The 24,229-nt window shown below is 34.9% G+C and overlaps 1 protein-coding gene across 45 annotated transcripts in view; it reads right to left on the bottom strand.

The window, feature by feature from the left end:
* The window catches only part of PTPRD (protein tyrosine phosphatase receptor type D), a 1,187,151-nt gene that overhangs the window by 448,027 nt on the left and 714,895 nt on the right, over nucleotides 1-24,229 (bottom strand). For all 45 annotated transcript variants that reach the window (XM_039567532.1, XM_010392896.4, XM_039567544.1 and 42 more), the window contains one exon: nucleotides 8,007-8,050. The gene's annotated coding sequence lies outside the window, so the exon portion shown is untranslated. The remainder of the gene's footprint in view (nucleotides 1-8,006; nucleotides 8,051-24,229) is intronic.

The raw sequence follows: 24,229 nt of genomic DNA, 5'->3' as shown, positions 1-24,229 counted from the left end.
GCATGTTATTAAGATACACAGTGCCCACAGCAAGAGAACAGGACTTGCACCATTAATTGCTGGTGTCTAGACCATAATTTGTATTTCAGTCCTTACCAGTTTAATCCATCCAAAAAAAGAAAATTGTGTATTAATGACAGGTTTAATAAAACTGGTATGGAATCAGTCCCAAACATGTTTAGAGTCACAGCTTCAGCTAATTTTGCCTCATGTAAACAAAAAGGGAACATGTCAGCTTGGTTCAAACCACTGGAAACTGTGGATTTTGTTTTGTAATTACACAGTCAGTGCTGAAACAGTCCTTACATGGACTATAAATTCAGTTCACAACCATTTACGGTATCTCCAGGTCTATTTCAGTGCTTTTATCCAGTTAATAGATAGTAGAACTCAAATCCAGATATTCACTGCAATAAAAGTTACAAATTACTACTTGAAGGAAAAGTAGGGAAATTCTCATCCCACCATGAATTCAGTGCTACTTCTATGCAAGTGGGAAGGAATCACACTGAATTTCAATGTGGGCAAGGAGCACAGTCTCTACCTTGGCTGTGTGGTCATATATTCAGAACTCAGTAATGAGAGCTAAAATGGCTGAAGAAACAAGTTCTTGGTACCCTTATACAAACTCAGACATGAAGAGGTGTTAAGTAAATGATTGTGCACTACACTACAGGCAGTATAGTTTAATGGGCTAATCAATAACATAGGAAAGCACAAAACTTGTGGTTTGTTTTTGTTCTTGTGTACTTATTTGTATTTCAATTGACTTAGTGGTCTTTTCCAACTAACGTTGAACATGATTAATCACAAGTCATTCCTTTTTAATACATCAATCTGAAGTTCTTGCCTCCTCAGTTTCTAATAGACAAAACAAACTCCTGTGAATTTCAAGGAAAGAGACAACTAACTTCATTTCTGTAGGATGGTGGTACTTTTTTATAGAGTCTTTTTCGATACTGGATTTCCATTTACAATCTAGCTGAAGACACAGGAAATAAACTACTGTGCCCTTTCATGTTTAAAATTTTTTTCTGTATTGTTTTAAAGTAATAATGATAAGTTCTTCTTATATTAGTGTCATGGGTTAGCATAGCTACAGAAGTGATTTTCTTGCAAAGAGGTGGTTACAGCTTCCTCTATGACCCAACAGAATCAATCAACTGGCTAGTTTGAATATTGACAATTTTTTAAGCCACTTAAAAAAGCTTAACAGGTCTCTGTGGTCCACATTTAAGAATGGACAAACCCTGGGAAAGCTCTCTCTTGCTTCTGGCCTCGGGACAGGTAACTGGGCTGGGCCCGTGCGGCCCAGCAGGGCTGGGCCAGGCCCTGCTCAGTCCAGGCCAGGCTGGAACGCAGCCATCCTGGAGCTGTGTGGCCCTGTTCCACCCGCAGCCCCTGCAGCTCTGCTCCATGCAGGTGACAGCCCGGCTTTCTCCCCCCACCACTCCAGTGTGGCCAAGATTCAGCTGAAGCTCTCCTGCTGTCCGGCAAAGATCATGTGACCAACAGCAGTAAGCGAAATTCCAGCTGCAAGGCCTGGGTGAGCCCTTTTAGTGCTGTAAGTTTCCTCCAGATGAAGCCTGCAGACATTAATCCTCTTCCGAGTCTGAGGAAGAGGGAAGGTGAAGAAAACACTATATAGACACCAAAGTCAGTAAAGAAGGAAGAGCTGAAACCCTCAGGGGGGAGAAAGAGGAGATGCTTAGAAGCTGAAATTCTGTTATAAAGCTATGGTGGTGATGGACTGTGATATATCAGAGTACCTGTTTTAGTTTCATGAAAGCATGGGGGGTGGAGCATTCGAACTGTACTTGTGAGCAAAAGCACCTGTGCTGAAATATGCAAATGCTGAAGCAGCTGTAATTTCATGAGAAGTTTGAACAGGGAGAGATGGAAATGATGAGGACTCTTGCTCCAAATCAGGAGAAGATCTGTGTTTCTAGAAATGCTCCCAGAGGTAGTCCTAGCGATGAAGATGATGAGGACCCTTTTGCTCCCAGGGAAGGGGGAGGGCCTCTGTTCCTACAGATGAAGATGCTACCAGAGATGGGTGAAGAGAACCTTTGTTTTTGAACACCTAAACCTTAAAATGGTACCCCAGTAGCTCAAGATTGGACCCTCAAAAGCAGTTGTGGGGAAAGCTGTAAGTCGAAGGAAGGACTCTCACATGTGAGCGGAGAACCAACCTGGACGTCTGTCTCGTGATACCGAAGCAAGCAGAGAACCAACCCAGGCGGCTGTCTTGCTGTGATACTGAAGCCATGAGAGAACTTCTTGTACAGATGTCTCTGTAGCACGAGCAAAAGAGACTCCTCTCCCTAAGTGAACTGAAAAAGGTTATTATAGAAGTGGTAACCTGACTGAAAATCTCAAGGGTTGTCTTTTTACATTGTCAGTGGGAGAAGGGAGAAACGTGGTGGGGAGGAAAGTGTTCTGAAGGTGTGGTCTGACTTTTTTCCTTTCTTTTAGGTCTGTTAATAAACTCCTTTATATTCTTTTAAGTTTTGTGCCTGCTTTGCTTTCTCCTAATTCTTATCTCACAGAAGGTAAATAAGTAATGAGTATTTTGGACCAAAACCACTACAATTAGTAATTGATGAAAAGTTTTTAAAATTTCATTCTAGGATAGTCAAATTAGTTCAAATTACAGAAAGCAACAATGTAAGTATGGTTTCAAGAGGTTCATAATTCCAACTTCTTTTATAGAGAAATGTTTGTACTGTTTTTATCTGTAAAGAATTCACATAGAAACTCCTGCAAATCTTTTTATCTGAACTGGAAATATATCCTTCCTTGGCTACCCCAGCATATTTTTTTTTTTTTAAACACCAATAATAAGTTATTCCCTCTGATCCAGTAGAATTAAAATTAAAAATTGTCTGACTGGGACAAAGTCATTACTCATCCATCCTACAAATTTTTAGGTCATCTACAATTATGTCATCCTTATATGCAAAAAAATCCCTTACAGAGCTCTTGCTACTCCATGAACACATGGTATAAAATTACAGAAACTATTTGAAGAGTTTTTTTCTCTTCGGTAACTGTTAGATAACCCAGTGCGGTAATCTTGGAAGCCTAATAATTTCTCTAATAAATATTAGCAATTTTATCTGTGAGCTTGTTTAATGTAATTTTGGATTTGAAAGTAAATAATATCAAATTATAAGACTGATTCTACCTTCTTAAATATTTTATGGCGGGTTTATGTCTCACTGAGTTGCAACAACACCTTGTTTTTCTCAAAAATATTATTTTTTATTCAAGCCAAAAAGACCATATGACTCATTGGGGTTGAAGAAGTCATGCCCATTTCCTTTATCACTGTTCAGAGGTGTAATAGCTTTTACGCAGAAAATCTCCTAAATAGACTTCCTGAATAAATCTCTTCCAATAATCGTTTCACTTAATGCCTGTCCATTAAATTATAAAATAAAAAAAAGAGATTTAATTGACAGGAAATAAGATCAACCTTACTTCATTATTTATTTTATTAATATTTGTTAAAGACGTACTATAGTCTTGAATAATACAGTTTTCTTCTGAATATTGTTGATATAACATGGCAACAAATAATGATTTAATTTAATTTAATAGAAAGTTTGGATGGTATTTTCAGTTCCAGTTTTCAGTGTTTTACTTCATATAGGTGACATAATAATATTTTATTATACATTGGCAGAGTTTCATATGATGCTGTTATCAGTCATTTTATGGCTAATTAGTCATCCTGTTTTCATTTCAGATTTAGTTCCAGTTAGTGTTGGTAAAGGTAAGTTTGTCCTAGAAGTCCGTAGCACTCAGAAATCTGGTTAATTCTACAGAATCTTAAGAAGTAACCAGAGGAGGTTAGTCTTGATCAGTAACCTACTGAATATTTTTTGTAATTTCTAACGTCTTCTCAAGAAAGAAAACTAAGTAGGCTAGAAGAATCATATTTTTTATGATTACATTTACTTTGACACCCTGGTAATGTATGTGTTAAACACTGAAACTTTGGATTTATTAATTATTTATGCTGCTTGTTTACCACATTTCTTTTACCTTTTTATATATACATTTTTTTGTGGTGGGTACTAATAGATACGAATTTGCTCTGGAAAGATTAGAACTTTTGTAATTAGAAATAATACAATAATTCACATAGTAAAAAAATCCCTCTTAAAATCACTGTGCTTGTTCGCTAACTCATGTGCAGGCCAGACTTCCTATAGTAGTCCTGTGATTTATAGTTTTTATTGACAAAACTTTGGCAATTAAGTCTAAGTCTGGATTTCAACCAGATAGGATAGAATTCGTCTCATTGTACCCTTCCCATAATTACTTTGCTTGGATTCAGGAAAGAAAAAAATTTCCTAGAAACCTGTCAGTTTTTATAAGATCCATGACTCAGCGTTCTAAGGGACTTCATTGCTGAAACAGAAGTATGAATGGTTTCACGTGTAGCAGGAAAATAAAAATACATTACCAAATCAAGATTCCCTGAGGTTTCACTAATGCTTTGTGAAGAAATTTAAAACATGCTTAAGAAAGACTGAAAATGTTTTGTCGTAAAGGATCCCAAAGCAAATTATATCATAAGCATTATTTATGTTTTTTTTGAAATAAATAATTTGATAAAGAGATTTCAACTGACAAATATAGTTGGTTATGGATTATTTTATATACTTGTCATAAGACTTATGATTTGGAAATATCAGTACATCTGTAGGATATATTGCTTGTCCTCCCCTCTAAAGATTTCAGACTTTGAGTATGCCTTCCCTTCCACAATTTTATTATAACATTGTTGTATAATCAAAGATTGCGGCACCTTACACATCTCAGTGTCCTTTGATCTCCAAAATCAGATTCTTACTACATAATATGCACTTTACTGTAATAAATAAATTGCCTACTCTCAAGATGAGCCACAAAGTAGAAATAACTACTTCTGGAATTAACAGAGGGCCTTGAAGAATAAATAGCAAGTTGTCATGACACTGAATTTCAGTTTACTGCAGTGACATAAGCGTTGTTAATTTTTTTTCAATGACGTTGTTTAATTGGACTTAGAAAATAAAATGTAAAAAAATATTTGTAAATATGTTTCTCTTCAATATTAAGCTACAGACCATCTTTCACTGTGGATCTTGCTCTTGTAAAAACATGTTGTCCTATATTGCCCCGCAGACTATTTAATAATCAAGCTTCTGTTACAGTCTATAAATGTTTCTAAGCAACCACAACCCACTTTAAATATGCTAGTCAATTAGCTCTAGACACCATCTTTCAGTGTTTGTCTCTATTCTCTCTTTCTGGCTTGAAACACAAAAGACAGAGAGATAGAGGGAATATTTTAAAATAATACCTTGTACTGATCAAGGATGATGCTGTTAAGTAGGACCTCTACAGATAAACACAGACCTTGGGCATCCCCTGTACAAGAGTACAGTGATATGTGAGCCCATCAATCCCTTATCAACATATAAGCCAGAAAGAACAGAACCTTACCTGGCTAGTGCCAATATGGAAAATAAAAAGGAAGATAGGTGTTGGTGACTGTGGGTAGAATAGCTTTCTTATATTATCCACTGTTTGCATACTGTGTTTTTTAATATTTACCTCTTTCCACAATAAAAAAAAACAACAACAAGCCAAGACAAAGCAAAAATAGATGACAAATATATGAAAAAGTCTCCCAATAAAATAAACCAAATTCTTAGATACTTTCATAAGAGAAGACTTCAAAGAATGATTTTTCTATTCAAAAATTTAGTATCAGTTGAATTTTGAACACAGAGGGATGTCTTAGTTAAGTTGCCTAATCCTGTTAATCTGTTATCTTCATTTTTATCTTCTTATAATAATAAATTCCAATTATTTTTCTAGAATCACAACAGCCTTTCTTACTTGGTGTGGTCAGTTTTCCTTATTGTCTGTAATGCTTTCCACACTGTATTATTATCTGTAAACATATTAGTGAGGAATATCTGAGAAGAAAATGGTGGCTTAAGTTCATTTTGTCTCTTATGGTTTAGTATAGTTTCCTCCACTGAGGCTGGTACAAAACGCTTGCATTTGCTGTGATTATGCAATATGATTTACCTAAGCAAAGATGAATGCTGATGAAGCTTCGTACCTAATAACAAACTTTTTCTGGACTTGTGGTATCGCCACTGTTGTTTAACACAAGATTGAGAGTGAAATAAAGCATAAAATTCCATAAAAACAGGGAGGCTAGAGAGAAGCTAAGGTATGTGCCCGGTAACTTATTTAACTCACTAGCTATATTTTGGTGTTGCTTTCCAATTGTTATCATATTCTATAAGTTGTACCATAAAAGCAATAATGGTCAAAGATCTTTATAAAAAAACCAGCTCCCCTGGGGTATCAAGTAGCTAATAAAGGAAATTTTGGGAAATGTAAGAACAGCACAAACATATAGTATTACTACCCTTGGGCATGTATCCACATGACTGCTCCTTAGGGAGTTCCTGAAGCTAGAGGGATTATCAATGTATTTACAGCTTTACGTGATTTTTCTTCCTAGAGCCTATGGCTTATTTTGAATCCCAAATAACTTTTTGCAAGAGGTTTCATATTTTCCCTACAAACTGTATTTATTCTGAACTTTACATTTGTTACTTCCATTTTTCAGACCATAGTTTAAGTACCGGAATAAAATATGAATGATTGGCTTCTTCTTTTGCTTTTTACACCCCAGACATGATTCTATAAACCTCACTATGGTCTTTCCTCAGTTTGTGTCTCTTCCAGATTGAAGCATGCTAGATATATAGTCATAACTCATATGTTAACTAACTTATTTTTTTGGTCCTCCTTTTTTTCCCTGCTGTTCATCTTGCCCTATTGAGATTTATTTACTTTTGAGATGAGCTATCTAACTCAGGATGAAAATTCACCACTTTCAAATTATGACTTTTTGTGGTATTAGGACTGTTTTTCTCAGGGAGTATAAATTGACATTACCTGCTGAATTTCGCCTGACTATTATTCATTCATGGGATCATCTTCAGATTCTTCTATATTTCCCCACAAATAATTATATTTTGTCTAAATGGCTTAATAAGCCCAGGTAAATATGTGTTATAATTTCCGTTAACTTTTTCTGTTTTTCTGTCAAAGTTTTACACATAATAGGTTAAGGAGTGAAACTTGAAGGTTGCCCTTGAATACAGAAGTAAGTGAGCTTTTATAGTGTGACCAACACCCCCAAATTTCCTATACATTATCATACATATATTTTATAGTATATAGAATGTATTATAAATTGCCATTCCTGTACCCATATAAAATAATCACAAATTTTCCATGACGCTTTACTTGTCATAAATCGTTTCTCACTAGGGACTGATCTATTTCAGTTAATACCCTACCTTACTCATTAAAAAGAGATAGGTCAGGTCATATGTACCTATCAATCATATTAACTTATACAAAGCAGGTAGAAAGAGTATTAAAAGTTTGGCACATCTTTTTCATATAGCTGTAGTTGCAAAATATTTACAAGAATCAGTGTATTGCTGTCCAGTCTTACTTGGCCTTTATAGCTGAGTATCATTCATAGTACAAAGGCTAGCGTGAGGTAGTACACAAAACAGAAGGCGAGAAGTGCTCAGTACGCGTTGTAGTTACTGTTACTAATCATTCAATGCATTCACTAAATTTCCATTTAATTCATAGCACAATTTAGCAATCATGCTGTAGCAACCAGACTTTTTTTCCAAAACTGCAAAATCTGAACTATGATCCTACTCCTGCACCTTAGGAAGTATCTATGTATTTATTACACAGTCTACTGATTCAAGCATTTTGCTCTTTTTCCTGACCAGAAGAAATCTGAATTTCAAACAGGATACACTTTCAAGAGTTTAATAAATACTGCTATGTAGAAAGATATTTGTGGTTTATAACACAAAATCCAAACCAAAAGAATTTTCGGGCCTTACAGAAAACAAATATGAAGACTTAGAAGGTGAGTAGATGTGAAATCTTACTTTGAAACTTTGTAGATTTTTCTGTGGTCCACAGAATTTCTCACCTAAGGAAAAAAAAAAGGCAAAATAAAATTTTGTGAAATGAATAATAAATTACATAGTTAGAGAATTTACACTAAAAATTGTCACAAGTAAGTTTTACTTTTTACTTTTTAATTTTGAATCCAAGTGAAGAGAACATTCTGTACATTGAGTACTTAATCTATAACAGGAAAAGAGTTCTATACAATTAAAATGTACACATATTTTCTTAGGTTTCATTCTATATAACAGTAAATCCATATAATACAAGAGACAAAAAATTATCCTTCAAATCACAATTTATAAAAATGTAAACTCAATCTTCTTCAGTGCATTGAAATAGATACTCAGTTTCATTGTGGAAAAAGAAATAGAAATAGACTTGATATAATATATCATGCACTTTGTTGGGATTTTTGCATGCAATCAATAATATTTTCAATTTCAAATTGAGAAAATGAAAACATAAGAACCCAATACAATACTTAGCTAATGTGATGAAAAAGCTTACATAGACTCCCTCTAAGAGGTCTAAAGGCAGCTCTCAAAGGCAATTTCCTCTCAAAAGGTGCTGCACTTTTCTATTAAGCAGAAATACTTGCTTCCAAGGATATGTCAAGTTCAAGACATAGTGACAGAATGTCTTCAGCTTAAATTTGTACTCTGAAGTGCAGCTGAAGATTTTTAAATCAGTATTCTATTGCTTATTTTATTGAAAAAAGCAATCACAGAACCATAATTTATGGTGGAGAAATAGAAAAATTACTTTTATGTGGGTCGTGGTTTATGAATGGTACTGCCCAATTCAATGTCCCCACTGAGAGAGACTCTCCCAAACCAAATACCACTCGCTTGCTCCCCCTCTCCCCTCCCACTTCCAGCTCCAGGATGGAGTTGAGAATCCAAGGCACTAAAGGTGAAGATCATTGGTTGAGATAACAGCTTACTAGAAACAGCATTGAGATAAAACAAAGCACAACAGCAACAATATTAATCAAAAAAGTATACAAAAGATAGGGTGAGTCACATGCAAAAATGCTCACGATGGACCTGAAGACAATGAGCAATGGCAGATGATGCCAGCCAAGTGGTTTTTGACCGGAAGCCACACCCTTCTTTTTGGAAGCCAGAGAGAGTCCCTTCCTCCCACCCACAGTCATGGCAAAATCTGGGACAATGGATTTGCAAATAGTACAGACGGTGTCTTCTGTTACTTGGAATTCTTCCCTTGATTATATTTCCCACAGGAAAGGATTTACTCGCTCTCAATTTTCTATCAAAATTTTTATTGTTTTCTTAGTCAGTCTTTAAAGAACCTGGGTAGAGAGGAGAGCTGTTTCTTTAACAGTGATTTTGCTCAATGCACTTCTGAAGCAACCAGATTCTTTGAACAACTGGTCTGCTTCATACATTTTACACAGAAACCAGCAGACAGTTACAGTTTTCCTTGGCAAACACCCACATATTTCAGATTCTAGAAATTAAAGTCATGTTATAGAAACCTGGTCAGTGTATGTTAAAGAGAAATGAAACTGACATGCTTTGTTCTAGCAGAAGGCCTCTTTATGTCCACCACAAGGCAACCAGGTCTTCTTGCCTTTCCTGGCTACTTCTACTCTCCCATTTACAGGAACAAGGGATGGGCTGGCTTAGGTATATGTCATCCTCCTGGACCTTGTGCTGGAACCTTGCCCATAGCTGGGAAGCAGGGAGTAGATCCTATGTGCACCATACTGACTTATCCCATATTGTGCTCACATTGCAGGCCAAAGAAGAAGAATGAATAGAAGAAATATGGCCAAAGCTAATTTTCATTCAGTTTACAGGACTGCAACAGGAGACACAAAAATGGAAGAAAGATAATCCAAGTCTAAGCATTTGTTCTCTGTACAGCAGTTGCCTCAGGGCCCAAGAGGAGACACTGCAGAAATCAACACCTTTTTTTGTTCTGTTTTTCACTTTGTACTTCCATTTTTGATGGAGGCTTCTGTGCCAAGCCAAGCTCAACAGAACAGCTTCACTGTTTGTTCATTTTAATCTGGCCCTGAATTTTGCTCTGGTTCATACATCCTGAAGATAATCTGATTTTATGTCTCCACAATACTTTTACTGTATATTTGAAGACACCCAAGGGAAATATATTGTAAACTGGTACTAACAATTTATCATGATATAGTTTATTCTCTTATATTTGGGGTTTTCGGGTGTTTTTTAATGGAAAGACTTCAGGGGGGTGTCCTTAAAACAGAACATGTAAAAGTTGCTCTTCACAAAAATATTGCTTGCCAGAGGGGAAAAAGCCCTCTTGGGAATGGGGAAAGTGTGAATTTGTATAAATGAGTAGAGTAAAAAAGTTAACACCCCATCTGAGTAAATTTTTTTTTGGTTTATATGTCATCGATTCCGTAAGCATGTCAGCATGACCCTGGATTTCAGTGCAGTTTACAGCCTCTTGCCACATGCTTCCATGTGCTTTGTAGCAAAATGTGTAATAAACATTAGTTCCCATTTAAAGCTAAAAGAGTGGTTTTTACTCTAGGTGCTCCTTTCCTCAGTAATTTCAACAAAAGAGACAAAAAAGTCAACCCTCCAAATACCTCCCTCCCCCTAACCTAAGGGAAATTTTTGAAAATACTTAGATGAATGAATAATTTTTCACATGTGGGTAGTCAAAGTGAAGTTCTACTGACAGAGTAAAAGACATAAATTATACATGATTTAACTCCTTCAGTAAGCATTGAATGCAAGTGACCAACTGAGTGTTAAATATATTGAGCAAAGGAATTTCACTGTGCTCTAAGGCAATTTAGGACATGTATTTCCAAAAACACAACAATAAATAAAACAAGTGTATTTAAAAAATAGTTCAGAGGAAAGGCATATTTTTAGAAAAGTAAATTACATATGCTGCCATTGCATAAATAAAGTATCTAGTGGACAAAGAGTGGATACAACCTTTATTATATTTGAGGGATAAAATGTAATTAAGATAAATGAAGAATTGTTTGTCTGCTACTGGAAAGTTTTCTGTTCCATTTGTAAGAATATTTTAAAAACATCAGTTCAAGTCATCTTGGGGACCTCTACTGCTGAACAGATGCAGTTCTGAATTTGCCCTTTGGCTATTAACTTCGTATTAAGTTCTCCCAGTAAAATGATATAATAGGTTATTTTCTCATTCCTCAGTCTTTGCTCTCTCCTCTTCTTATATTTCAATAATTCTCTCTCTCTCTCTAGTCAGAGGAACTATCACTTAGAAATTATTTGCTGGCTTTGGAGCAGGCTGGTGTTCCCATTACTTTACTTTTAAAATTTTTAAAAAATTATTATTTTATTTAATTTCTTTTTCTTTTCCTCTTTATCAGCCAGACACTGTCTTCAGTATTGAAGTACCTGTCCTCTTTAGCCGACCTCCTAACCCATTTTTCTTGCTCCATCTTCCAATGACAATCTTTCACAGAAAAGCTGATAGTCCAAAATTTTCCCTGAATCTTTATTATTTTTATTATATTTTTAAATGAAAAAGCCTAAATATGCAGCTTCTCTTCAAGCAATAACTTACTCAGAAGTACTGCACCAAAGTCTGCTGTCTAGTACCAGTATTAGTTTTATCAGTTACAACTCCACTACTTTCAGTGGTATTGCACCTTTTACATGTTGGTCTACTTATCAGTAACATGTTTTCTCTGAGATAAAAGTAAGGACTGTAGGATCATATTTTTAGTTTTCATAATAGGTATTAATTAGGGAATCAAGCAACTGACTTTTTTGTATTTCTGCAGAAGAAATAGCTTAATTAATGCAAATGTACAGTTACACTGAGGGCTGGTACAAGATAAATGCACCACACATTTAGAACACAATCTTTCTCAAAAGTGATGCTATGAAACATTTATGAACACTGAAGTCTATACACATCAGCAAGCCTGCTAAAATTGAAAAGAGCTCCTTACTCATGCAAAAATAAGCAGATGCTTAAGTGTTTGCAGGAACAAGTTTTAATTTCTCTCCATGGGTATTGGACAGATCCTCTGCACAGGGATGAGCTTCAGTCAATAAAATGATTAACAACAGTAACAGACACTGTAGGGAAGTGTATCCACTCCAGGAAAATTAATTTAAATTATGTTAGCTGCGGTCTGATCGGTGACATGTAAAAACTTAAATCTCTTGAGATATACTGCATTATAGAACAAAGTCTGCAAGTATTTTACAGCAAAAACTTGTTTTCCTATCTTGTGTAGGACATGTCAAGACTTTTCCGCTTAATGAAAGGTTACTATTTTGGTTTATTTCCTCCCAAAAATGTATTGCCCATGTTTTCCATTTAAAAATATGTTTCCAGTCATCTCTGTTTACTTCTACATTTTCTTGTTGTGCTATTTTCTCTGACTAATTTCCAGTGTTTTGATCTTCCCCAAGTCTGGCTATAATAAGAGAAATCTCAGAACTATTTTTGAATACCCTCTTCTAATTTGCAAAATTATTTGGAACTGAAGACACATACATAAATAAATCTCTGTATCCTGATTTAATAGTCTATCTTGACATTGCCATATTCATGATATCATGATATCAGCATTTCAATATTTCATCTTGACTTTGAAAACTCATTAAATGCTTTTAAAAATCTGGATTACAATATCCACCATTCTTCTGTAATGGTAGAGAAGTCATAGGATTGGTTCCAAATTTACTGAATGCAATGGATGAGTTTTCTTGAGCCCCAAGATGTAGTTTGAATCAATCCCTTAACTAGCACCAGAAATTATTTTTAAAAAGGTTTTTTATTTCGTACCCATGCCAGAAACCCCTGTATAAAGAATAGCTTTACAATTGTTCCATTATTAAAGTCTAAACTTTTTGAACCTGTTTTTCCCAAAGGGAATAAACTGGTCATTCATCCAATATAATTTCTTTCTAGCATTTTCTTCAAAGGTGAATTAATCACATTAAATTTTTAGCGTGGCCTCACGTTTCTGTCAGTGGTGCTTGAACTTCTCTGCCATGTAACAGCACTTGCACCTTTGGCTATTTCTTTTGATAAAATACCATTTGTGTCTTAACTTGTCTTTACAGCCAAAAAAGGGATTACATGATGTCCTTTTCTTGTTTCTCATTAAAAAATTAATATGGAAAATTTTTAGTTTTAGTACTCTGATGCTAGACGAAACATAAAGGGCTTACAAAAATAACAAAGGTAGCAGCAGGTTCTGTGGTAATAAGACGTACTAAACTCTAACTTCTATTTCTTCATGAAGAATTCCCAGTGTCAGGTTTCACAATATATTGACTAGTTCAGCTGATTAGCTAAAGCTTGTGAAATCTGAGAATATATTTATATGTTAATTTATATATAGATCTTTATATGCATATATATTTTATATACATATATATATTTATATACATATGTCTATTTATATACATATATATATATTTATATGCATAATTTTACATGCTGCTATGAAATATACACTTGCTGTTTCATCTCAAAAATATAACTTCATGTAATAACCTGACCATAGGACATAACCAGGTGTATTTTTACTCTATAAATTTACACAGAACTGCCATTCCAGAAATCACATACTTGTCTCATACACTAACAGAATTTTCATGCCTCTGCCTCAAAAAAAATAATACACAAACAGAATATGAATAACTGAAGGATAATAATATTGATAATAGACAATTTATTTCACCCCATTTTGTCATATATTTTCTTATTCAAACAAGAGAGGTTTTAAGGTTTTGAATTGGTTTGGGGTTTTGTTTTAGCTTTGGTGATTGTTTGTTTGTTTTTGTTTTGTTGTTATTGTTTTTCATTGTCCTCTAGCTTATTGTTGCTCTGAGGCTATTTTATAATCAGGAGGACCTTGTTTTTAATAAGCTGAAATTGAATTTAGTTAAGTGGAAATACACCATGGGAAGTGAAGAAATTTCAAAACATCCCTGTGACAGCAATAAGCAATGTCCTCTGTGTCTAGTTGCTGATGCAGAAAGGATATGTAGAAATTATTGCATATGGAGAAAAAATTGTATACCTTTACAGTGTGCCTATTGTATAACAGAAGATAATTTGCAGTTAAGATTTGAAACAGATCAGTGCTTCATGATGACATAAGATGAATAATATTACTTAGTGTGTGGGCAAGTCCTAAGTCACAAAATGAAAGACTGATCAGCAGAAAAACCAGAAAAGTTACTGTGTTTATGGGTCAGATTACTTATATTCCTAAAAGCTCAAGCTTCCTCTGAGCATGTAAAATTATTTTGTTGCTTAAAAAACCCATATGGAGACTAGCAAGGCTGTGTAAACAAAATTCAGCACTAAAAACTGTAAAAGGGACAAAGGTCATATCTGATGCAGACCATTAAATTATTGGGGCAAGGGGAAAGGAGGCATGAGAAGAGTTGGAGAGACAGTTTGTTATTGCAATTGAATAAGGAAACGGGTAGTAAAAACCAGAAGACACAAATAGAACTAGGAAGCTCTGTGATCATTCCCATTACTTTCCTTTTCCTCTCCCTTTTTGTCATTTGATTTGTATGGTATATGCAAATACATTTTAACACAATGTCAATTACCCTCCTTAAGAATGAAAAGTGGGACCACATTTCTTTAAATATTCAAATGTGGAGTCCAGAATGTTCTTTAAACAGAAAAAAGAGGAATTTAACAATTTCAATATAGTGATATACTAGCACTTAGAGGAACCACTGCTAGAAAATAATTCTCCACAAGATCTGCTACACTATGGAAATATTGCTCAAATCAAATGACAACCGAAGTAGATATTTGTCATAAGAAACCTACTATGATTTTAGGTGATCTTTCTGTACCAATGAATAAGTAAATGGAATACATATTAGTGGGGATAAAATAGGAGTGGAGCCTTTCTTCTCCCTTCAAGGACAAATTATTTTCTCCTCAAATATTTCAGTAGAAGAATATGTAGGCCTTTATCATCAAAACAATGAAAGTCTTGCTTAGACAGGATGCAAGAAGTTTGATGAATGAACATGATGATTTTTGTACATGTATAGTACTAATAAAAATTTCTGGAATAGCAGCTGTATACTAGTATATAAAAAGAAGTAGAAGAATAACATTAAATTACAGCTGTACCATCTTAATTTTCATGACTTTTAAGCCATGAAATACTGCATAGATCTAGAGCACTACTGTGCAATATTGAATTCTGCCATTTATCTTAAACTAGGAATAAGTGAAACACTGAATATCATTAAAGTTAATAAGGGAATCATCTTAGTTGTTCTCAAGAGGTAATTTTGAACAGGAAAAAAACCCCAAAACCCAGTTGATATTCAGAGTTGCTAGGGAATTAAATGAGATGGTTGCCAAGGTGAAATAATATCTGAAAATTCCTGACATACATCATCCAAAGGTTTCTGTAGTCTAATCTTCCATTTTGGCTCAGTGTTACCAGTAGTTTGAATACACACATACTGTTGCTAAGGACTGATGCTGTTGCCAGGTGAAAATGGCCCATATTAACCTGCCACAAGTATCTAAATATGTTGATGGAAGTGTGCTGATAAAAGATAGGAGAAACATGTCTTGGAAAATTGGATGATCTATTATTTCTTATCCTCCACGTAACAGGGAAGTGACTTTTCTTACTCTTTGTGCACATGAACTCTAACCCATAAAAGTATCTGTAAAGTACCCAACAATGATGATGTTATTAAATGAACATTGTGTTCTACAGCATATAAATCTTAATCAGGCATTCAATGTAACTTATAAAATTGTTACTGAGGGGATATGACTGAAGTCAGATAGTGTGTAATTCAGACTAGCAAAGACATATGATCATTGCTTCTTTATCTTTAAAATGGATACTTTCAAGCCATTCTTTCTTCTTAAATTTCATGAAATTTGAGCACCATTATCTCAAAGCAACTAAGAATATGCTTGAAGTAAAATAATTAAATAGATGCTTTGAATGAAAGTGAATAGGTTCTTTAGGTGTTGTGTGTCACATAGGTAACCGGCATCTTTTTTAGATGCTGGCTAAATTGTAATCTAATGCCTTTCTGGCAATTTGCATATATTTCCAATAATATTTTGTAGTACAATATTGCTTGTAAAATCTAAGTCATTTCAGGGAGCAGCTCCTTGTTTATAAATCAAATAGAGAAAGGAATTCAGTAAAAGCCATTAGACAGAAATATCCACACAGGAGGGCTTGAGAAACAGTTACAGTATCCTGTCTTGATAAAGACTACTACAATACACTACATGCATATAATTCTAGCTTTCATTTGTCACTATTGAGTATAGCGCACTGACCTGCACTATGCTACAGAAAAATCTATTGTATTGGATGAAATTATACATTTTGAGAAAATTAGTTTACACAAGGGCAGTACGTAAATGGCAAAGTCCCAGAGTTCAGCTGCAGTTTTCTCCCTCTTTAGGATCCTTCCTAGAAGACATTTGACCATCTTCAACATCTTTCAAGTCAGCTTTATTCTTGCTTTTGCCAGGCTTCAAAAGAGACTTGTAAAAAAGTCACTTAAGAGTGTGATCTTTACAAAACATCTTCTTGCTGTTTGACCCAAACTCAAGTAACTCTTGAAGTCAAAAAAGCTAAGAAAGCACGACTGCTCTTGTGCTGTGGAAGTTTGTGGTTGTATGCTTAGCTTTGACTGGCACATCATTTCTTCTCTGGACCCATCTATTTTCTGCCTCACTAAACTTACAAAACTCTGCATAAATTTTTCTTTTCAGCTTGTTCTGTAATCCTATGAACACACTGTCTTCCTGTTCATCCCAGTCAGTAAGTGCCAGCTGTTGGGTCCTGGAAACAGTTTTATTTATGTGAAATAAAAAAGTGGAAAAAAAAAAAGTTGATCAGAAAGCTGTGAAAACAAGAAGATTGTGCTGAAATATTGAATCAGAATGTTTGAGTCAAGAAGGAATTATTATGGTTTCCATCAATCAACATATAAACAAACAGACTAGATAAGTTTTCTATGGAAAGATAAAACTCTGAGTGATTTCAGTCAATATACTAATGCCTTTCTGATTGTTCTGTTAAGCATGAAACACAGGTCATGCTGAGAAATTAAAAAAAACCCCATCTTTGTGGAATGAATGTAAATTAATTATCTTTATATATTTTGCCATATTGAATCTGTCAAAAATGTCCTCATTTTTAATGGGAAACACACACACACAACACCCCATGCATGCCTATCATATTTTTACAAGTTATAAAACATGCATGCATTTTCAATACTTAGAATGGAAGCATACATATATTTTAGCCAAAGGCTGTTAATATGTACATATAATTAACACTGAGTAACTCATTGTATGAATTACAATGGCTTCCAGGAGGCACTGCCTCCAGAGTGAGAGAGAGGAAGCTGGTCTTTATGGAGATGCAATGGGAGAGAGGTTCAGCTTCACATGGATCTGAGTTCCCCTGCAGAGTTTTGAAGTTAAATGAATACCTATGCTATGGAAGGGAATGACACTACTAGGTAATGGTGCTTTAATTCAGTATCCCAGAATACTGCCTTGCTGATGAGCCACATACTCCCTACCCTTTTCTGGAAGAAGGAGACAGACAGCAGGTCTTGCCAACATGGACAGCAGCAATGGTATCTCCTGTCAAAATTCTTTGCATTTGAAGACTTTGCATAGGTCAAGAGCATATCAGAAATTATAGATCTCTTATGAGAGAGTCTATCATATTGTACCTGTTTTGGTAAGAAACAGTATTTTTGACAGTACTCTCTCATACAAAAGGTGTCTCCTTTCTTGTTCAACTCAGCTTCTTTTTCCCAAGTAACAACTTTAAAGTGGAGAAGAGTGGTCCACATCTCTCCTCACTACGTGTTGTCCAGCCCGTGCTATCTGCTAACTGGGGTAAAGAAAACTTGCTGACCTTTTTCAGGCAAAGTATGTGAAACCTCAGACTTCTTCCCTACCACTATTTGTGTTCAACCTGTCACTATTTTTCAAGACCAGAGACATGTAGCAGATCTGGTAGGGCTTAAAGGGTAGCCTTATTCTTGAGAAGACTCACTTTTTCCTCATTGGTTTTCTTGGAAACAGCTGATGTTGGAGCAAAGAACAGAAGTGGTACATATAGCTAAGGAGACTGGAGAATCCAGAAAGACCTTTGAATTGCTTGGAGGATGTATGTACTTGTTTTGGAGACCTAAGGAGTTACATATATCCAAAGAGAAGTCACATTTACAGTGTCATGTGCCAAGATTTCCCCACTGCCAGTAAACTGGATCACTCCAGGTAACATCTTGAAATTCTGGTAACGTCTGGAGTCTGGATATATGTGATTATCATTTTATTTTCGAATTAGCAGAGTTCAGTGGTAACTCCATGCCTGTTTCTCTTGTTCTCAGATATGATGTTCCCAAAGGGAAGACCAGTTGGGAAGAATACACAGGCCTTCTATGTTGACTTTTAGAGATCATTGGGCTACTCATGGGTGAGGGAGAAGTGCTGGTTTGAACTCAAACTAGCTGTAACTTACCATGAGAAAAATAAGCAAATTTAAACAGAGAATTCTTGCTGTGTTCCTCTGTCTTTAATCAGTGTGCCATCATACATTATGCCTTTGTGATATGTAAAAGAATAGGAGGTCTAATTCAAATTAAATGTTCTACAGTGACTAGTTGGTGTGGTTGTTTGTTGTGCTAACAGTGACATTGCAATATAGGAGCTATGAATAACAGTATTGCAATGAATTCAGAAGTCTGCTAAAGAAAAGTATCCAACAGATCCCAACAGATACAATACAATGAAAAAACATCTAGAACAATCTTATGGATAATTTTAGTGTTTCTGTGAAGAAAGAAATAATTTACTACTTTACACAATATATCTATATATCTATTAGTATTCACAAGTAAATTTTAATATAATTTTAGAATTTGCTGTTTAGAGCAAGAAACAGAACTACTTTCTAATGAAAAAATTGGCAAGCAAGAGCCACTAATAATACAAACACCTTTGCATCTGTTTCGTTTGCTTACTGGTGAGGCTTGAGTGATGGGATACAAAAAGATAATAAAGTCTACCCATTCATTCAGTTTCTGAGAAGGCTTAAGAAGATTCAGCCAGGTAGTCAAAATCAATATGTACTGCCACAAGTGCTAAGCTAATTAGGAAATGTCATGATTTCTTATAAGAGTTAACCAGATCTTCTAGACAGGTCAGTATTGTTTTCCATGTTTTCTGGAACTGAGGTGCATGTGGAAATATGGAAATTTCCTTTTATTTTTGATATTTGCTTCTTTGCACAGTTTTTTTTCAAGTTTCTTGTTTTTTTCTTTGGACATCCTTTGAAACTAGTCATTAAAACAAACTTGAAGAGCACTACCGATAAACTTATAAATAACATTCTAGAACTTTAATACGCTTTGAGTTTACTGGATCCTACATATTATCCTATGAAGGAGAAATAAGTATAAATCCTAAGGTCTTCACCTTGTATTACTCGTAACTACTTGATAAAGAACCACGTAAGGCATTGTGTTTACAAGGAAGATTCAGAGAAATTGCTCCACTATGAACGTTTTACTGAGAGTATGGAAACAGGATGGAGAAATTATGTTTATATGAGAGATCTTAAGGGAAAGAAGATGCATTGTTTTAGGAAATGGTCTTCCAGCTGTGTCCTCTATCTTCAACATATAAAATTTGAACCTTCCCCCTCCTTTGTATCTGGTCTGCCCACTTTCAACATAATGATAGAGGAGCTCTGTTATGTTCTAGAAGGATAGCAAGGGGATATCATAGAGACAATGCTGGAGAAGTTTGTTTTTTCTTTCCTGAAAATACTATGATAATACATATACGGTCTTTTCTTCATTGTTTTGTCACACAGCAAACCACTGAGTTCTGACAAGACAAATACCTACTTTTCAAACATATGCATATCAAATGCATATCCATACACATAAAAATACGTGTATATCATCAAATAAATCATCTGACTTATGGAATGGTATATTCCATAAGTGGAGCCAGAGTTCAGAGAGATCTCATTATAATCAGGACAAAGTCATACCAAATCAACATTTTCAGACCCAAAGAAAAAAATGGAAGTAAGCAAGAAATTTGTAATGCATAAAATGAAGACACTTCTGGTTTTACAAATTAAATAGTAAGTATAATACAGTTATCAAATATACATATTTATAACACAAAACCAGACTTTGTACACAAACATACAGCATTTGGCAGATCATAGGGATTTGAATTGTTGTTTATAACTTTTTATGTTGAATGTCATATCTAAAATCTAGCTGACTTTCAAAGCAAACACTTTTATAGGCAATATAGATGTATTTAACATCCTCCCAACACTGTTTTACTTTAAATCACTGAATAGTTTTCAATAAAAACAACCAAAAATATACTTTTTGCAGCAGGATATTAATGAAATCGGCACAGTCACAGTGATGACATAAGCAGCAACTATTGTTTTCTAATTTCTGTGAGTAGGAAAAACAGCTACAATAATAAAAAAGCCGTAACAGAAGAATTCTAAAGGACTGAGTTCCCACTTTTTGGCTTTATAACCTTGTGTCATCTATAACTACATGTCCCTGTGCTCAAATTTATGCAAATGATTCCTACTTGTAAGGAGAAAATTGTTTTTACATCGACTTGCCAGAGAACCATCTTCTTTTTCTCTGATTTCCTTTTCTACCATAGGATTTTACACTCAATTTATCAGGCAATTAAAACTTGAATCAACAGTTACATAGCAATTGTGCTATAAGGGGAATATATTGCAAACAAAGGTTTGATTAACTCCGGAACATGGCAGTAAAAACTGTAGCTGGGGTCTGTGTATCATCCTGAAAACAAAACAAGCCACTTGTTCTTTAATTGCCCTCTCTGGGGAACAGAGGAAAGGATGGGATGTAATAGGAGCAAGGATAAAATATGGACTAGGCAACAGGTAGCCAATTTCAAACTTTGGTCAGTGAGTAAAAACAACTGCTACCTTGTATCTTTTTAATCACCACAAAGTGATTTGCTCTTACAATAGCTTCTTAAGAATTCCATACATTACAGATGCTCAACTGCCACTAGCAGATATTTTTTATTCATAGTTTCAAGGCAGAGCATAAACATCATGCAAGGAAAGCTTTCACTTTTAGAGAGGAATATGATTCAGACTAATTTCTTGGACAAAACGTGTGCACTCTCCTTCTGCATATACATATTCAGGAAGTTCCACCTGAACATGAGGAAGAACTTATTTACTGTGCAAGTGACTGAGCACTGGAACACATTGCCCAGAGAGGGTGTGGAATTTCCCTCACTGGGGATATTCAAGACCTGTCTGGATGCAATCCTGTGCCACGTTCTCTGGGATAACCCTGCTTGAGCAGGGAGGTTGAACCAGATGATCCATTATGGTCCCTGCCAACCTGACCTATTCTGTCATTCTAGGATACCGAAAATTTGATGTCCGGGTTCGTAATTTGGCTCTTCCTGTGATGGCCTCATGAAATCAACACCAGCTTTCACGGTATTGCATAACAGATATGTTATACAATGGAGCTTGGCCCTCCATGAATTTCTCATATAACTTTTATTCCACAATTCCTTTTGAGAAACATTTCTGAGTACATGACATCTGCATTTTGTGGATTTTGTCTGGTGTAGAGTAGCTGTTCAGAGAAAAATGTGAGAAGATCTAGTCTAAGCATAATTTTTGACTCAGGTTGTGCAAGCACATCCCAAGAGAAAACTAAATATCAGGTGTTTGGTTACACAGCAAATTATTCTAATATCAGACTTGTCATACTTCAGGTGCTGTTTTCATGGCTTGAGTGGAACTACAGGCCTACTGTGACTGAAATGATAATGAAATACCTTATTTACAAGTAAAAATCTATGCAAGTCATACTTCTAAAATGTCTTTTCTACAAGGCAACTCTGTGACTAGGAACAAACCATGAGCTGTCAAGAGAATTCCTGAACAAAGAAAGCACAGGGAGAATAGGAGCACAAAGCACAGGTCACATCATGACATGCCTGGCTGCATAAATTCCAGACTGAATGGTCATCTGCTCTCCACTCTAAACAAATAACTGTGTCCTTCAGAGCATTTTTTTTTTTAAGAGATAAAGCCTTATCCAAACCTATGAGTGGAAATGAACACCCTTGCTTAATTTCAGAGTTTTACATAAATTTTCAGAGATCAATGAATCCCAGAAAATAGATTTGCTATGGAGGAAGAGAATAGAGATTGCTTGTGCATAGAAGAAGGAATGGAAAATGAGGGAGAAAGAAAATAGAAGAAATAATGAAACTGAAGGCATGCAAAGGGAGGTAGGAAAGGGGAAAGAAGGAAAACAAGTTTAGAGAGGGAAACTTAAAAAAGAAGGGAGACACTGAAAAGACAAAGGGAAAAGAGAAAAGGAAAAAAGTGAAAGAAAGAGGAAAAACAAATAGAAGAATGAAGAGAACTGGAGAAAGATAAAGTAATCAAACATTCTTTAAAGTGTGAGACTCCTTTACATAAGCATGGAGAAATAGGAAACAGGGAAAAAGATCAAGAGAAAGCTAAGAAAGAAAAGGAACACCTGCTCAACATCTCTGTCAATGACATAGAGAAGATGGAGGACGCATGCATCATGTCTGCAGAAAGACCAGTTAATAGTTTAAGGGCTAGTGACATAAACATGGAGAAGAGGTTAAAAGCTAATATACAATATTGAAATATGAAAATACTATACTTAAGATACCATATCTCAGTGTTTCTCTCTCCTTTTCTATAAAATCATTGCTTTATGGTTCATAGGTTGTTTCACAATTTTTCCTTCAAAAAAATTTTGCTATGTTTTCATATTACAGGTAGAATTCTCATTTAGAAGGGTTTTATAAGGTTATTGTTGTTCAGAAAAGGCCTTGACAATTAAGCAATATATTTCATATCAGCCCGTTTTGAAATTCCAGCTTACCAGTGTTTCAATATGTAATTTATTCAGAATTAAATATTTTTCTGAATTACTAGGGTTATTTCTTTGTTTCAGTTGATTTTTCAGATTTAAACAGGAGTTGAAAAAGCAATTTTTTAAATTCAGAGATGCCAGCTTGTCAGAACCTAAATCAAGGTGTTTTTTTTAAAGCTCATCTTGCATAAGGAAGTCTTCTGTGAATATAGGGATGCAATATTGTTTATTTGTTCTTCACTTCTCCCTGGAGGTATGGTAATATACAATTGTGATTAAGTGACAAAGTGGATTTCCTCTTTTATCCTCACTCAATGGGATTTTTTTAATTTTTGCTTTTTCTCGTCATAAAACTAAATAATCTCTCAAGTCACATTGTGAGTCCAAGAGTTTCTAATATTTCAAATTAATTAATGTGTTTGTTTCATTATTACTGTAAACCAATTCAGGAGAACAAAGAAGAAAATTCAAAATATATTCACTTTCCACCAAAGGAAATTTAAGCAACAGTAGCATTTTCTGTATTGTTTTACAGATGTCTTTCTTCCCTTAAAACTAAAGATTAAGAAATTATACTTCTACAGTGTAAAACTCCATAATCTGTGTTCTAAATGAAACATTTAAGAAGTCTACAATAATAAGTCTAAAGGCGGATGGTTAGTTGAAACAAAGCCCTGCATAAGAAATTATATCTAAAAGCTGTTATTGTGTCATTAATCCCTGAAATCAACAGCTGTGCCTCATGGGCTGAAACCTAGTTTCAATTAAATCAACTAGAAAGTACCTAGCACGTAAATCTCCCAGTGCCTTTTTTGATAGCATGATTCTACCTTGAAATTAATAACTATATATATATATTTATTTATACATGTCTTTATCTGTATTCAGCTACTGTGTTTGTATTAAAGAGAATGAAAGAAATTTTCCTGAGCATTCTCAAGCAAATGTCTAAAATGGGTACCATGAATACTCATTTACTGTTGCTTAAGTACTCAGAGACTGACCATTTGTATGTATATTGCTACAGTTTTAGGAAAATCCATAGCCATAAGTCTAAATGAAGGCCTTCTCTTGACACTGAAACTCAGTCTAGTTATACACTGCCAAAGAACAGTGTATTAGAATACTGAAAACAATTGTTCAGTAATTTTCACAACAACTGGGTCAGTGAAATATATTACGAAAGCAGAACAGATTTTCTAGAACTTTGTGGGAAATTCCGTACT

The sequence above is a fragment of the Corvus cornix genome, chromosome Z (assembly GCF_000738735.6).
Source record: "Corvus cornix cornix isolate S_Up_H32 chromosome Z, ASM73873v5, whole genome shotgun sequence".
NCBI classification, from domain to species: Eukaryota; Metazoa; Chordata; class Aves; order Passeriformes; family Corvidae; genus Corvus; species Corvus cornix.
This window is presented reverse-complemented; position numbering and strand designations above follow the sequence as displayed.